Raw genomic sequence first — 18,252 nt, 5'->3', positions numbered from 1 at the left:
TTCTGTCTCTCGAAGCTACTGTACTCCCATTACATCTGCTATCATGACCTAACATATAAAAAATATTTGCTGCCCTATCCCCACTGGAAGGAGGCAATTGTTGGTGGTCAGATGAAGTGCTCAACAAAAGATATTTCTATGTGCTTACGGCATGTATAATACTCAATCTTCAGGTTGTCTTTCTTCCGTGATTCAAGTCAAAGATTTCAAAGTAGTTTGTTATACATTCCACTTTACTGCGGGATCTCTTCAGATCTTACAAATCAACTAAATACAGGTCATCATTTGGCCTTCTAGATAAACTCCAGCACACTGTAAAGAATTTTGTGTGGGTGCTAACCCACCCTAATTTTGTGTGGGTCCAGGGGTGTTATTAAGAGAAAGAGTAAATCTGCCTGGGTGTTCATTTTTTGGATTAAAATTTATATTTCAAATACTGAGCATAACTTATAGTATCTCTAAATCAAAGAGATCAGGGTGTTATCATTGTAGCTGTAATTTCTCTCCCTAGATTTCACTCAAATTTTTAAATTAAGTATGTTTGTTTGTTTGTTTGTTTTCCTGAATTTTCTGAACAGTTTTGTAGTGCAGGTAGTTCCACTGAGCTCAGTTCTCTGCTTCAAAAACAATCAACTAAATAAACAAATAGATATAAAGAAGCCTTAGGAAACTTGATGGTTTTCTCTGCATTTATGTCATCATGTATGATAACAAAATTTGACCTATACAGAAACAGCTTGCTGCTGTAGTCTGTCACATAGACTGGACAAAGTGAAAATATAGAAAAAAGAAAATATACAGCATAGAGAACTAGGGGATCCCTCAAAAGGCAAGGTGACATGTGAAAGACAATGCAATGTAGAATAGCTGTGTCTATTTATTCATTTATTTATTTATTTTACTTACTCCTTCTAATTCCCTATCCAAAGATAAGTTAGCCCATTGAGCCAACTGAGTCAATTGAATATTTCAGGGATTAAGTGTACTAATACCTTTTGAAAAAAAATACACCCATCATCTTTTAGTCCTACAGACATCTTTAAGTAGAATCTTGTCGCTTATATTTTTCTGTTTCCTGAGAATTTGTGAACCAGTATAAGCTCCAAATAATTGAGATAAATCATTTTCTTTCCCCAGCTGAACTCCTATCACTGTGACTTCACCAGTCCACATAATCCAAGATTTTTTATACAACAACTGAGCTAGTCAGGGAAACAAGACTTTTGTATTGAGTAGAAGACATTTCAGCTTTAAACCTTAACTGAAGTCTTGCTTAAACAGGTCAAAAGTTACTGACAGTCTGAAGACTGGTCTGTCTGTGTGAAATTTGTGTGAACCTCAAACTAGTTCCATCTGAACAGACACAGTTTTTTTTAGCCACTCTCGTGGATGGCTGTGATTGGAGAAATCAGGGGAATGGAGAAATCAGGGTAATGCCCACAATTCTTTTTCAAAGAAGAGGTGGTTGCATGTATAAAATCACCTTCTGGGATGCATGTGGCAATGCCATGATCTGAGGATTAGGTTCAGCTATGACAAAGTTGTCTGTGCCTTTACAAGACACATTTGCAGAATGGAGTTTCCTGTCCACACATTAGGGACAGAAAGGATAAAAGGATTTATGTAGAGGAGGATGAACGGAAGAGGATATACTCAGGATCTCATTTCAGATGCTCTTCTTGAAAAAAAAAAAAAAAAAAAAAAAAAAAAAAGACATCAAAGGAAACTGGACACTAATGAAAAACAAGGCTTTCTGTTATTCTCTGTAGAGACAAGCAAGGTGAAGAATTTTGGGAAAGGTCAGGTTTTAGAAGATGTGGGAAGGATGGATTATATTTCGCTGCTTCAGATTCTTGGCTGCTCTGATACCCATAAGTTACTTCTAGATGGAGAATGTCAAGGAGTCTGGAATGGCAGAGAGGTGTCTTACTTTACTTTGTATTTAAATCTAAATATGTAAAATAAGACATCTGCCATGGTCTTTTTCCCACTGAAAGAACACTCAATGGCAATTACTCAAAGTGATCAAATAGACAAAATAGTCTCATCTCAGATTGAAAGTCACAGTAGTTCATAATTTTTAAAACCAAACACCAAACAGCTAAGAGACTAAGGGACTAAGGGACTTACAATTTACATTTTTATTCTCACTCCTAAAAGGCTGAACCAGTTTCAAACACAGCTGGGGCCAAGGATAGCCAACAACAACACATCACTCCTAGTATGAGACCTTTCTATGTCCTCTTTTGGGATGCATCAAATGTTGATGACCAAGTTATGACCCTTTCCACCTCCCTTCTGGAGAGCATAACATTTTTGCTAATAGCCATCAGTCAAGGTTTTCAAAAATGTGAAGCATACAATTGTTTCTTAAATATTAAAAAAACTTTCCACTGTATTTGATTCTTAAGCAGCTGCTGGTGACCTTGGCGCATTAAAGAACACATGGCAGGCAGTAAGGCTTTTGGTACATGCTGAACACCTCATTGCCAGGTTTATTTTCTTCCAAAACATCAAACTGATGGCCATTACCTTTTTATTTAAAAAAGGTAAGGCCTTCTTTTTTTTTTTTTTTTAAGCAATTACTCTATGTTTTCAGTAGTAGTAAGTCTGTAGTACAGGAGGTGAAGAGTCAAACTTTAATGTTCTTATGATAATGAGAAAATGTGAAGTGAAGCTCTCTTGTTTACTTTCCAAAGTCATGGTGTACCCATAACTTAGCCAATGACACATTCAATATGTCCTGAAGGAAAATGAGACAGAACATGTCACTTAGGATCAGATACTTCTGACTGAGCCATTGGGATCTGTTCCATTCTTCTCATACATGGGCAAGTAGAGACTATGAACAACCTGACAAAGATTTAAAGATATTTCTTAAAGAATCACTGAAATATTTATTTCAACAGCTTTAGAGCTTATTCAAGACTTTCATGCTTTCTGGTTCTGCAGAACTATGTGAGAGGATTTATTGCAATAATTTTTCTCAAAAGGGCAGGGTCAAATTCTGCTATAGCTACTCTGGAAAATCTTCCAACTGTCCTATTCAAAATAGTCTGGACTGAAGAACAAGGCAGTGATAGAAGATATGACTCAAACCTTCCTGAAAATGAAGGCGTATTGATTTTTTTCACTGTTCTTCATTCTCCATGTTGGAAGAGATGGAGTTAGTTGTGAGTGTCTGTCTACAAAATTCCAGAATTTCAATTTAAATTTACTTCTTATTAGAAACACATGCACACAAAAGACACTTTTGAGGAAAAGGAACATGTCCTGTGAAAAATGTCAATAAATATTTTTTCCATCCCTGCACAGGAAACCTGCTAAAAGTAAATACTATGGAATCTGCTTACATTGATACTACACAAGCTTCTTCAAGTTTATCTGTATTTACCAACATAACACACAAACACATAAAGTGGGTTGGTGAAAATATGTATCTACAATGGTTTTCATGTGAAGTTATTTAATAGCAAAACCAGCTCCTGATAGACCTACTGGTTGAAACAAATATCCTTATTTCTGACTCTTATTAGAAGACAGCAAAAGCACCAAGTAACTCTGTACTGAAAGACTAAACAAGCAGCTACTTTTCCATTTCTGTATTCCAGAGACATCACTAAATATGAGTAAACATTAGTGATATTTTGGCTACAAAACTTTTACTCATTAATGATGTATGAAATCATTCGAAAGATTTTTGATTTGGTCTTGATGTTATAATTAATGATTATTTTTGCTCTCAGCAGTTCTCAGCCTTTGGGAATCCTGAAACTAAGTATGTGTGCCTTTATTAAAATGTTTTTATTTCAATGGGACACACATGCTAGTCAGTCTTTGAAGTGTTGGTCTGGAAATAGTGAGTCCTTCCCAACTGACAAGGGCTGTTGTAACATTGTTCATGGATGCAAGAGTGTGAAGATCAATTTGCTTTAGGGACTGGTAGCATGTGCTGAGATACATGACACATTGGCTGCCACTGGTTTTGATTTAAAAATCATAACAGAGAAACCACTAATAACCTTTAAGCAATGTCTCAACAATTTAGAGTACATAATAAGAAATTACAGAAGATTTGTAAACTACACAAAACACCACTAGAATGTAAAAATTTATTACAGCTGTGGGACTAGGAGTTAACTAGATGAACTGAAGGAACTTAAAATACCACATTTTAATTAAGTTCAGATAAACTAATGAACTGAAAGCTGCAGTTTATGATGGTTGTACAATAAGCTACCTGAAATATATGTTGGCACAACTGTTTTAAAGACAGGCTTCTTCCTTGGTATTAATATCATTAGTATAACAGTTTGCACTGGTGTAAGAAATCTGAAGAGGAAGTGAAAGAGCAAATAGACAATACATTAGTTACAGTCTCAGAGGAAGTCTCTCTACTCACAGAAGGGGTATATTGGCTAGTAGCATCCCCCATGATGCAGTTGAAAATGTAATTCCTGAGATACCTTACTCTCAATCAGAAGTCCACCTTCAGGACACCAACCCAGTTTCTTTATCTAGCACTAAAACATTTTCTTGAAAGAGATGTATTTAAGATGATTTTACACCTTTCATGCTTATCATGTGTTTTTCTTTTGAATGTGAAGTGGTCAATGCTTTGCATGACTAGACACATTTGCTTCTTCAGTGCATTCGGAGCTTGTAGTGTCATTGATTTTATGTTCCTTCAGTATAGTGACAAGGATTAAAAAGAGCAGCAGAAATTGAGAGGTGCCATCTTCAGTTCAAATGCAAAACAGCATAATATCAAGTCCATCTATAAGCATACATCAGATCCAATAAACTACATATGTAGGCTATGTCCTTAAAGTAGCGTAAACTATTGTAGCCAGAGGAGAGGCACAGAAAAGGGCAATGGATTAATCCTGTGTTTGGAGCATTTTATGGAAAACTTTGGTACATTCCATTCCTTTCTGTAGGAGTTCACACAGACAGGAGAAGTGAATGTCTTCAGGGAAACTTTTGGACAGCTATTTATTTGACTCATTAAATAAAAATTTCTTCTTATCCCCCTCAGCCTCCTCCTCTCTTCTACTTCACTCCACCATTTTCAAAATGGCATGCTAAACCACCTTCTAAAACAAAAGCCTACCTCTAATTGAAATGAAGTAAACAAGGGCAAGATCCCTGTAGAATCAGAAGTCTTGTAAAGTATTCTGGGCAGCTGTTGCCCAGTTCAATTTGGTTGCTTAGAAGGTGGTGCAAACACTTGTAAGCTTTTCCTCAGGTGCAAACAGAAGGAAAATAACTATTCACACAAAATCTGAGTAAGGATATAAAGTCATCCAGTCATCCCACGCTAGGCTGACTCAGCCTGGTGTACCAAATCCATGTATGAGCTTCGGGAAGCCGCAGACTTACTAACACCCTGGTCTAAAAGCTTTATCTACAGTGAATGTTGTTTTGTTATTTCAAAATGGTTTGATCTTTTTTTTCCTATTCCCTATGAATTATGAATTTCAGAGGAGAAGACATTTCAGGGTAAATCTTTAATCTAAAAACCAAATCTAAAAGACATTTAGTCCCCTAACATGCATGTAAATACTTTTCTTCCACAGGGAAGAATAGTAGTTGCTACTCTATGTTATGAATGACATACCAGTAAGAGTACTAGACCGAGGTTTTAAGCTTTACATGCAGAATGAAAAACTTATTTTGTTGTTTGTCTTTTCTTTTTCTAATCCAGACTTCAGTAGTCAGCTTCCTTTTCTCCTAATATGCAGCTGCTTCATTGAATATCCATCATCTTTATTATAGTGTCACTTCTATACGTCATTCTTTTACACTAATCAGAAGCAGACCAAGTGGAAAAGAAATTGCTCCACAGGGATGAGGTCTGTTGCTGCAAATGATATGTTGAATAAGAGTGGAATTCAAAGCAAGATACACTGTGCTTGTTTACACATGTTGAACTAGTGTCTTTTATCTGTAGGATACATTGCAGCTCTTTGTTGTAGTCATTTATGGCCATAATACAACAATGTTCTGCAGCAAGTGGTTAAGCAGTAAAGCAATCCCACTGATTCCACCATTGTCATTAAGCTGCATAAAGCCAAGCACCCACCATAGTGCAGTGATGACTTGGGGTGCAGCAGCTTGAAAATGTTGATCCATAAGCTGATAATGCCCAATTTCTTATGAATGCATATTCTATATGCTTTACACCCTCACATTACAATAACCTCAGCCTCTTCCATTATCCTGAATTATTGGCCCAAATATGACAGTAATTCCTTCCACCTTTTCTCCCCCACCCTGGAAATCCTTAGCCCTTTTCAACCTCTATTTATCTTTGGTAGCCTTGCTAGCTCAGCAGAAGACAGGTGATACTGTCTGTTTCAAAGTATGGCTTTCCTGACTGCTCATTCTAACTTGTTACATACAGCAAAGTCAGCAAGTAAAGGATGATCCCTTTTTTTCAGTAAGGCTCCATCAGGGTGTCAGAGGAGGCTCTATCAGCTCTATAAGGAGGCTTTATCAGCCTCCTCCCGCCCTTCAATAAATGAGTTTTCACAAATAGTGACTTGTTGTCTTTAATACCACTATTCCTCCGTCAGGTTTTGTTGATGGATTCAGACTGTAGGTTCAAAAGTTTCTAGAAAGATGTAGATGGACGAACAGGCAACATGAACAAAGAAGTCACATTTCTTTATAAAACCAAGAGAGTTTGTATTTTCATCTAAAGTGACATTCACTGTAGTTGTTCCATCACTTAAGCTTTCAGAGAAAATTTTGCTGTATTAATAAATACATATTCCACAAGACAGGTATTATTAATGGAACTGCTTGAAATATCACAGAATCACAGAATCACAGAATCACAGAATTTCTAGGTTGGAAGAGACCTCAAGATCATCGAGTCCAACCTCTAAACTAACACTAACAGTCCCCACTAAACCATATCCCTAAGCTCTACATCTAAACGTCTTTTGAAGACTTCCAGGGATGGTGACTCCACCACCTCCCTGGGCAGCCCGTTCCAGTGCGTAACAACCCTTTCAGTAAAGAAATTCTTCCTAACATCTAACCTAAAACTCCCCTGGCGTAACTTTAGCCCATTCCCCCTCGTCCTGTCACCAGGCACATGGGAGAACAGGCCAACCCCCACCTCTCTACAGCCTCCTTTAATGTACTTATACAGAGCAATAAGGTCACCCCTGAGCCTCCTCTTCTCTAGGCTGAACAAGCCCAGCTCCCTCAGCCGCTCCTCATAGGACTTGCTCTCCAGGCCCCTCACCAGCTTCGTCGCCCTTCTTTGGACCCGCTCAAGCACCTCGATGTCCTTCTTGTAGCGAGGGGCCCAAAACTGAACACAGTACTCGAGGTGTGGCCTCACCAGAGCCGAGTACAGGGGGACGATCACCTCCCTAGCCCTGCTGGTCACAGTGTTTCTGATACAAGCCAGGATGCCGTTGGCCTTCTTGGCCACCTGAGCACACTGCAGGCTCATATTCAGCCGACTGTCCACCATCACTCCCAGGTCCTTCTCTGCCTGGCAGCTCTCCAACCATTCCTCTCCCAGCCTGTAGTTCTGCTTGGGGTTATTGCGCCCCAGGTGCAGGACCCGGCACTTGGCCTTGTTGAACTTCATACAGTTGACCTCAGCCCATCGGTGCAGCCTATCCAGATCCTCCTGCAGAGCCTTCCTACCCTCGAGCAGATCGACACACGCACCTAGCTCGGTGTCATCTGCAAATTTACTGAGGGTGCACTCAATGCCGTCATCCAGATCATTGATGAAGATGTTAAAGAGGACCGGCCCCAGCACCGAGCCCTGGGGGACGCCACTAGTGACTGGCCTCCAACTGGACTTGGCTCCATTCACCACAACTCTTTGGGCCCGGCTATCCAGCCAGTTCCTAACCCAACAAAGCGTGCGCCAGTCCAAGCCAAGAGCAGCCAGTTTCTTGAGGAGAATGCTGTGGGAGACGGTGTCAAAAGCCTTGCTGAAGTCAAGGTAGACCACATCCACAGCCTTTCCCTCATCCACCCAGCGTGTCACTTTGTCGTAGAAGGAGATCAGGTTCGTCAAGCAGGACCTGCCTTCCATAAACCCATGCTGGCTGGGCCTGATCACCTGCTTGCCCTTCAAGTGCCGCATGATGACTCCCAAGAGGATCTGCTCCATGAGCTTCCCTGGTACTGAGGTCAAACTGACCAGCCTGTAGTTCCCCGGGTCTGCCTTCCGGCCCTTCTTGTAGATGGGCGTCACGTTTGCTAGCCGCCAGTCAGCTGGGACCTCACCCGATAGCCAGGACTGCTGATAAATGACGGATAGGGGCTTGGCCAGCTCCTCTGCCAGTTCTCTCAGTACCCTTGGGTGGATCCCATCCGGCCCCATCGATTTGTGGACATCCAAGTGCCGTAGCAGGTCACCAACCAGTTCTTCGTGGATGGTGAGGGCCACATCCTGCTCCCCATCCCCTTCCACCAGTTCTGGGTACTGGGTATCCAGAGAGCAACCGGTTTTGCCGCTAAAGACTGAGGCAAAGAAGGCATTAAGCACCTCCGCCTTTTCCTCATCTCTTGTAACTAAGTTTCCCCCTGCATCCAGTAAAGGATGGAGATTCTCCCTAGTCCTCCTTTTGGTGTTGATGTATTTATAAAACCGTTTTTTGTTATCTTTAACGGCAGTAGCCAGATTGAGCTCCAGATGAGCTTTGGCCTTCCTAATCTTGTCCCTGCACAGCCTCGCTACATATGTAGTCACAGTGAACAACAGTACCTGAAATCAAGAGGATTTGGGGGACACCATTTCTTCATTTTCAAGTAATGGTGTGGGTAAACACAAATATCAGCATGACAGAATGAACATTACTGGGGAACTCAGTAAAGGAAAATCAATAAAGATAAGGAATTTAAATAAAAATAAGTTAGACAAACAAACAACAAATAATAATAATAATAATAATAATAAAAGAAAACACAGCCACAAATCATAAACTTAAAATAAAGGGCTCTTTAGATTATTGTTTACCGTTAGGAGTACTATAGGTCACCTGGAGCTTTGAGGTAGGGGGGTGTCAAGAAGATAGAGCCAGTCTCTTTTCAGTTGTTTCCAGTGACAAGACAAGAGGCAACTGGAAAACAACTGAAGCACAGGAAATTCCAGATGAATATGATGGGACACTTCTTTACTGTGAGGGTGACAGGTCACTGAAACAGGTTGCTCAGAGAGACTGCGGAGTCTCCTTCTCTGGAGGTATTCAAAATCCTCCTGGATGCCATCCTGCACAATGTGCTTTGGTGATCCCACTCAGAGGGTTGGACTAGACGATCTTCAGATGTCCCTTCCAACCTCAGCCATTCTGGGATTCTGTAACAGGTTTTAGATATTAATGATAATATTATTAAGATGTAGGATCTTAATATATATAAAACCCAAATGTATGTTTTATTCCTTGTTTGTATTCAACAGTCCATTGCAACTAAATACAATAGTTCTGTTTTCAGTGAGTATTTCTGGTGTCTAAATCAATGATATTGTGTGTAATCTTCCAGATGGTATTTGAGCATGTTTATCAAACTGTGTGACTTCAAGAATATAGTAGTGCCTATAGGAAACTCCCACTCACACTTGTAAACAGAAGTAAGCAATTATATATAAATATATATTCCTAATTTATATAGGTATAAACATATATAAGCACAGATAAAATACATAATCAAACACAAACACAAATTCTGCTAAAAGGCATGCTGTGATCTTTGAATTAATTAAGTGTGTTTTGCCACTCACTACTGATGTCAAACCTTTGAAGTCTTCTCAAACACTAAGGTTTTAATTTTTCAGTAACTACCCAGCTGTTAAGTGCTGATCTTGCATTCAGTTAAGTCCAGCAGAAACTTGGATTGCAGATCCTGTTCAGAACTTTAGTCCTTAAAAGCTGTATGCATCAATGGTGATATCACCAAGGGGTTTTCACTTATTTGCCAGAACAAGACATTATAAGTCAATTGCCTGGGATAACTGCAGGTAAAAGTGAAGACACAGGAAGGAGAAAAAAATGAAGCAATAAAAATATACTACTTCTTTGGTCATCTGAAGTCATAGATTTTTCTTTGAATAGAAAGGTTAAACTCATCCAAGGTCATGTTGGGCACTTTGTTGAAAGCTGTAAGGAAAGACATAGCTTTCCATTCACTTCCAGGAGCAAAAGTGGGGAAAGAGGGTGTGAGTGAAGAAAGACTGATACCACACCTGCCAAGGGAAAGAAGTTCTTCCTTAAGCCTGAGAAATACCATGCCCTGAAGCTTGGGAGGTTTGACGTTAGGCTTTCTCATGGTGAAGAGAAAAGGAAAATACATATGTGATGCACAGTAAATCAAATAAAAAGAAAAGTCCTGTCATTCAGATGATTGTGCTGTGTTTTTTTCTGTTTGTTTAGTCTCAATATATATATATATATATATATTTCTAGACATTTCCAAAGGCATGTTATTCCTAACAAATTCTATCTTTCAAACAAAGCCATCCAAGAACACTTCTACAATTAATACTAATAGACACTGTTCTTTTGAACAATCTAACATATGTTGATGAAGCTTAACTTTTGGTTTTTGATGAAGCTCACCAAAATTCCCAGGATGCTGGGCGCCCTATTTGTATAGCTTTGTTGGAGGTTTTTCTTTCTAGTACAATAGCTCTCATTCCAAATTTCATGTATCCTTGACATTCTCTTCTGCCAACTCAGCATGGCCTGTTCTCCGGGCAGATGCCAGACTGTCACCAGTGGAGGATGTGTCTCTTATGAATAGTATAAATATCACCTGACTGGCAGCAGGAGAAACATGCCCATTCTCCCCATTCCTGTCCCCAAATTCTCACCAAGTGACTCTCCTGAATTGGTGAGACTACACATCAGTCCTTGTTCTGTGGCTGCCAAGAAGCCTGCAAATGGTGCTTGTGGTTTTTGTAATGCAGACACCTGCCCCATAAGGTCTGGCCTGAGACCACCAGCTAATTCTGTTCTGGCCACCTGACAGTACCACTCAACCATTCGGTTTCCTTTAAAAATGTTTGTGTGCATGTGTGTGAAAGACTGTATTTCTTCCCTTTTATTAGTCTTTTTTTTTTTTTCTTTTCCCTGCTGCCAGATAAACAGCATGGGATAAGAGTTTGCTTTGAGCCAGACATAATTGTGAGTTTATTAACTTGCCATTCTTTGTACTCTTGATAGAATTTGACAGGCAAGCAGACAAGCACCTAAATTAACTTAGCTCCTAAGCAGCACTTAGACAGGCCAAGAATAACACAGAGATAAATTGGAGGGGTAGAGGATGGCGATGGAGTCGAAAAGTTGGAAAGTGGAAGGGGGGATGGGGAGGGAGGGGGGAAAGAGCATGAGAGAAGGGAAAAAAGTGAACTTTGGACTGGAGAAGTTTAAAAAAAATAATTATTCAAAGCATAACAACATGACAGAAAGCTGCCAGAAAAACCTCATCTGTGTGAGGAGGGCAACACATACGCAGTGGGAAAAACTCAGACGCACATTTGCCTCTGGGACAACATGGATTTAAATGTAAGACAACTTCGTAAATGGAAATGAATGCAATGACCTCAGCTCAGGTCGCAAGAGAGTAGAAGCCCACCAGGTTATGAAACTACTGCTGAATTAGCCATGTTTGGCAGCATGAGCACTTGGGAGAGGCCCAAGGATGAGCAAGTTCTGAGGATCTGATTTCATTTCAAAGGAGGGTGGTCTTTCCATTTCAGGGTCAGCAGCAGGACAGCATAGTGGGTGTAGAGGTGGAAAGGGAAGCACACAATTTGGCTGACTCTTATGACCTCTGGATAATTGGAGATTTAATTTTCCATGTCTTAACACTCCCTAAATGTTCCCACACAAGTCAAGTCACCAAAAACATAGACAGAGGAAAATCTTCTTAGGTGGAGGAAGGTGCATAATAGATATGTTGTGACATTCTTCCTCATCAGCTGTTTTTTGTTTGGTTGGTTGGTTTGGTTTGGTTTGGTTTTGTCATTTGCAACTGAAGTTGTAACAGATAACACATCAGACTGGAAGTTCTTGGAATGTGTGGGAAGAGAACACAGTGAGTACTGGTTAGACTTGTAAAGAACAGTGAGTTATGTCTGGAGCAAAGGGGTGTGTGCAAATACACATGTACTCAAGGCTACAAATTTTTTTTCAGATGCATCACATCTTGTTTTAAGTGGTCTTTATGACCCATGATCCTTCATGATAATGCAAGGTAAAATTAGTGGTGTGAAGCAAAATCAGTTCAACAGAAATAGCTATAAGGTGTACACATCTACATCTAAAACATAGAGAAAGAAAAGCATGTCATGTAGATCAGGAGCAAAAGTTCCCAAAGTTCACAGAGGTTTGAAAAATAAGTTCAAGTCTGGGATGAAAAGAGGGCTTCAGAACTGTTCTCTGTGCTATGCTAATAATAATAATTAATAATAATAATTAATAAATAATAATAATAATAATAATAATAATAATAATAATAATAATAATAATAATGGTAAGGTAGCTAGTGAAAAGCAAAAAACTTAAAATGTGTGTGTGTGTGTATGTGAAATGAGAGGTGAAACTTGGCTTTTATGAAAGAAAAATGGATAAAAATGTTCCAGCCAAATTTGTGAGTTTGCATTTGCAGGAATCGTATAAAGTACTGCCACTTTAAATGTTTTCTCAGGAGAAGTAAATATTTAATGTTATACTTAAATATCCTAAGTAATTACCCATGTTCCTCTAAAAAAGTGCCCCACAGGGTGTCTCAAGACTGTCTTTTTCTGATAGACAGTAGCTCTGCAGAGAGGCACCTCATGCTGACATCCTGTTTCTGAATCTGCCAGTGAGCTGAAGGGTGGAGCACGATTGCTACAGCAACAGCACGTCCAGCTGCAAATGTACGTGCTACCATGAGTTTAAGCAGAGGACACATAGGTAGGCAAAAATACCTGTGGTGATAAATTACACATGAAAAAATAAGTGGCCTCCTTCCTGCGGATGCTATCAAACCTGCTTCATCTGTGCCAGTGGCATATCGGGCATTTTAACATGCACAGAAGCAAAGAATTTACCAGAGGGATGCGTGGTACTTGGACTTCATTACATGCTTAACTGTGGAAACAGTCTTAAAAGACTTCATTGTGCTGTATCAATGTGCCATGGCCCCTGAACTGTAAAAAAGTGGCATTAGCTTAAAGATAGAACTTATAATAAATAAGGCATTTTGCTAAAGAGTTTTATTTTGCATAAACAGGAGTTGCACTTGATGATTCTTGTGGGTCCCTTCTAACTAAGGATACTCTATAATTCTATGATTCTGTTAAACTGCATTTTTCTGGCTATTTCCTGCTACTGTTCTCCTTCCTTCTTTCCTTACCAAAGAAATAAAAAAGGAAAATCAATGACTAGCTCTACAAAGCTCTTTGCAAATTAATTAAGTGTCCTGAGGCTTCAGAGAGCCATCAATGTTACATGACACCTCAGCTGGTAGAAAGTAATCTATATTAGAGTATTTGCTTATCTTCTGTCTCCCCACTCCTACAACATGGCCATGCCTCAGAAATATGTTTCCAACCAGTATTACATGGTTATTTCCTGTTCTAAGCATAAAGTTCACAATATATGTCTTTCTAATTCCTGAATGTGACTTTGAAAAAGACAAACAAATGATTACCCCTCAAGAGAATTCCTCCCATTTTCTGCTAATTAAGTTCAAAGCATGTTTAGGCAGGACTCTGAGAGTTTAATCAGTGCAGTGTAATAAATGATGCAGTGCAGATAGGATCATTTAGTGATTATAATGAAATACCCACTATTGAATATCTCAGTTTTGATTTAAAGAGCTCTAGGTTGTTTAAATACAGAAGGATCTGTGGTGTTTCCAATACCACTGAATGAGAGCTTTTGGCAGTGCAGGAAATTTGGGTGACTTTTCTTTGCTTTTGCAAAAAAGTTTATTCATTCACATGGGGTACGGGGGAGGCACCAATAAATTACCTGCACTTCAGTAGTTTAGCTGGTATATATTCTAGACAAGAAACAATAGTCAATAATACTTTTCCTATTACATGGAGGACTTCAATAATGCTGCCTCTTTCTTTTGCATATCTGGCCAAACCATTTTATGAAATTTAAGAAGAGATTGGACTGTGCACTTAGTCACATGGTCTGAACTTTTGGGTAGACCTGTGCGGTGTCAAGAGTTGGACTTGATGATCCTTAAGGGTCCCTTCCAACTCAGGATATTCTATGATTCTATGATTCTATGAAATAAAAACACACTGCATAGCAGTGATATGCCCAACTCCTAAAACAAAAGGGCTGAATAGACAGTAAACACAGATTTAAGTCATAAATAACTTCTGGTCAAGAAAACAGATGAGAAAATCTCACTGATTCATTATGATGTTTCCTGATTTCTTAACTTTTATTTCTGAGAAAGATTTAAAGTAAACAACTTTTCAGTATGTACTGCTTAGTGGGACTGATTCAGCCATCATTGTGTCATGACATATATGTTCATGCATTGCAAGACAGTGAAAAGATATTTATGGTGATGATTGACTGGTACTACACTTTACTTGCCTAAGAGCTGAGGGGTCTGCCAGCCAACCAGTTGCTCACAGAGGGTTTGGCTATTCAGACTAATCCTAAGGTGTTTTATCAAGGCAAACCATGCCCTACAGAACAGCAGAATGGTTTGTGTATATTCAGGTTCCTTCAACTGCTTCTTGGGAAAGCTAAGATCCTGTTGGATATTATTTTACTTATTGAACAGTAGGAGTCAAAGTGTTCTTGGCACAGTAGGAATAGGAAGACACTCCCCTTGCCCTCTTTAAACCTACCATCTGGATCTACTTATGTTTGGTGTAAAGTTCCTAGGAAATGATTTAGCATGGCTGAAGGTTGAATATGCCCTCCCAGAGAAGCCAATGTAGACAGGAACAAGTGATAAAAAGTTTGTTTGTTCTTTTTTCTTGTTTCAACAATTGATATATTCAGGTGTTTTGAGTAAAGTAGGCAGCTGAGTTAAATTCTGTGTGAAATCTGACTCAGCATCCTAGATTTAAGTGCTACCTTTTCCATTGCCTGCCCTGTCAAAACATTTGCATCAGGCTTGACAACAACCTCAGCCAGTACCTGAAAACTACTCACCCTCAATCAACACAGAACACCATCTATCTCAGTCTTGGTTTCATCTCAATTATTCTCAGTTTCAGGTTACCGCAGTCTGCTTTTAAAGGGAATTACCTCCTCATCAAACATATCTGCAAGAGAATATCTGATACTCACCTGCCACTTCAGAAGCTGTCAAATGCTTATAAAAGCACAGAAAAATAAAATCTCCTTGCAATTTTAATTTAAGTAGTTACAAATATCTGACAACTAGCAATAACCTTCCTAACCAAGGCTACAGAATAGGCAAGGATACGTCACATTTTACTGAAACTCTTACACAGTAGTTAAAACATTTGCTAATTTCTCTTCTTATTTTTGTAGCCTCAGCTAGCTGAACTTCTGAGCTTAGGACTCAGTCAACTAACATAACAGATAAATGATTCCCACAGATCTATGTTAGAAGTATACTAGCAGCGTTTATCAAGTACTTGTGGTTATTTCCATGAATTTACTAGAGCTTTGCTCCAGACATTGATTTTTTTTTCTGTTAGAATATAGACATGTAAGAAATACAACTTGGGAAACAGAAGGCTTTTGTCGCATAAATGGTGAGTCAGAGCTACATTTTTTGCCCTGGATCATTCAGGAAGACTAGACCTGAAAGCACCTAGATTTGAAATTTTCTATACTGCTTTTTATTGCTTGTTTTTTTTGTTTGTTTTTGTTGTTGTTGTTTGTTTTTCATCAGAAGGCAAGTATTTGTAGTTAGAGAAGACTTGAATCTATGCAAGATTCCACTTTGTAATTCCACAGGGTGACCTTACTTTTGCATTTGGACAAGGCACATTGTATAGGTTGCAAAAGATTTGGTAAAAATTTCTTACTGTTCTGTAACACTGCAAAATTGAGGGGAAAATATGATGCATATAAAGAACTGTCTAGGCAGGAAGAATGAAGCATAGTTCTTGTATGATTAAAATATATGAGAGCACTTGCTCTTATGTGTAAAGTTACAGAAAAAAAAGAATCTAACAAAATCCCAAAAAGTTACGGAAAGAACCAGTTTACTGCATGCATGGATGTGCATTTTTTTTTTTAATCTAGTGGTGAAAATAAATAATGCAAACAGTCTGAACCATTTCACACATCTTTTCCCTTAATTTACCTCCCAAATTTTTAATTATTTTGTTTGTTGTAAGGAAAGACATGTTTTCTCTTCCTCCCTTCCATTAGGAATGGAATTGTAATGGAATACTGTCACTTGTATTGGCTGTCTCTCCAAGACATGCTTTGAGCTCCTTCATTCCCCACTGCCTTTGACCCAATAAAACCCTGGGCATCAAATCATGGAAACTAGGAGAGTGTTCTGGGAACTTGTCACTGTACTTGTGCTCCACTCTTCCTTTGGCATTGGACTCTACCCCTCCTTAGATATCCAGTTTGACTACTGGAGGAGACAAGGTATTGGGCTAGACAGGCTGAGTCTACTCTTTTGTTCTTTCAGAGATTTTTCAACTTTCCCAGATATTTTCAGTCCATTTTGATATTGCATACAGTAATGAACAAAGGGGTAATGAAACTCCAGACCATAAAGATATTCACCAGGGTATGTTCATAAATTAGAAAGCACATGCTTTCTGCTTGTCGCGAGACCCTGACTGGGTTCTGCTGGAATAGCTAAAAAAGGGACAACAGCAGCCTAAGAGCACAGGTTCTGAGCTGAAAAGAAGCTGTGACAGAGATAGAGGGATTATAAGAGCCCTGTGCAAGACTGAGACAAGCAGAAGGGCAAAAATGCAGGGTATTTACTCCGTGTCTCATGCATGTTTGAAAACAACTAGACCACAGAACCTTTTTTGTACAAGGTAAGAGATGGATGTTAACCAGTGTTTTTCCATAACATGGATTGACAGGCAAATATGCAATGGGTAAAGGCTAGATGATGAAGCAAACTTGGATGCAATTACACAACTGCAGGACAGTAGTTTGACTGTGAGAAAGAAAGAGGCCTTCAGTTTCAACATAGCTCTCTGTAATTATAATAAAGGCTGCATAAGGAATCAGGCTATCTATTTAAATTGGCTTCATACTGTACATTTCCCAATACTTTTGTCCAGAGCAGTTTATAAATGTCATTTTAGTGACAGAAATACTTTCCTAATTTTTCATTAATTTTTTCCATCTGAATTGAATCCATTGCTCCATAGTGTAAGCTCTCTAAATAATTTCTTTGCCTTCTAGTGTTTCTATTTTTCAAGCTTCTGTAGAATCTTACCTTTCCCCCTCTTCACTGCCCTCCTTCCCTCCCTTCCCCCCTTCCCCCAGCCTCCTTCTTCTTGTGTTAGTTATTACTAAGCCAGGTTGCAGACAAATGGTTGGTTGAATCCCTGAAGCAAGTTATGACAGACATGCATAAAACAAATACGTGTATACACACCCTCAACCGCCCAGAGCATAGACAGGATGCAGTCAAAGCTCAGCAATTACTGCTCCTTGCTGTTTCAGACTTTGACACATAATAACACCCTCTGACCTAGCTGGGAGTGTCTCGCTAATCCTAGAAATTGTTGTCTTTAAATGACACAAATGCAAGAAGCTGACACATCTCCAAACTGTATTAAAATCTGGTAGGGAAAAAAAAAAAAAAAAAAAAAAAGCTTCAAAACCATAACAAAACACTGGTGTTTTGTTTGTTTGTTTATTTGTTTTTGAAGTTCATTGGGCCTGAATAATTCCTTGTGCAACATCTGTCAGATCCATAAAGTAGAGCAGTGATGTATTTGATTCGTTATTTTCTGAACAAGATTTTATAAATCTAGCTTGCAGACATAGGCAGATATAGGTAGATAGATATAGGAAAAAGTTTTAAAATTCTCTGCTTTTCTGTTGGATATAATGTCAGGAGAGAAGAATTGCCCAGTTGGTTAGGGACATGGAAGACTCTCTGTGTTCTTTGCCTTATCCTGCTAAAGCCTTTCTGTCCAATTGTAGTCATTTCATTTCAAGCCAAGTTTTTAATAATATCCAGTCACATAAAACCCTAGAAGAAATTTCTAAAGTGCTCATCTATTTATCATTCAGAGCTGGGCATTTCTGAAAGATCCTATCCAAAATTTGGTTCAGATCTCTT

Source organism: Anas platyrhynchos, chromosome 1 (genome assembly GCF_047663525.1).
Source record: "Anas platyrhynchos isolate ZD024472 breed Pekin duck chromosome 1, IASCAAS_PekinDuck_T2T, whole genome shotgun sequence".
In the NCBI taxonomy this organism is placed as follows: Eukaryota; Metazoa; Chordata; class Aves; order Anseriformes; family Anatidae; genus Anas; species Anas platyrhynchos.
The sequence above is the reverse complement of the archived record's forward strand: the minus strand, read 5'-3'. Positions refer to the sequence as shown.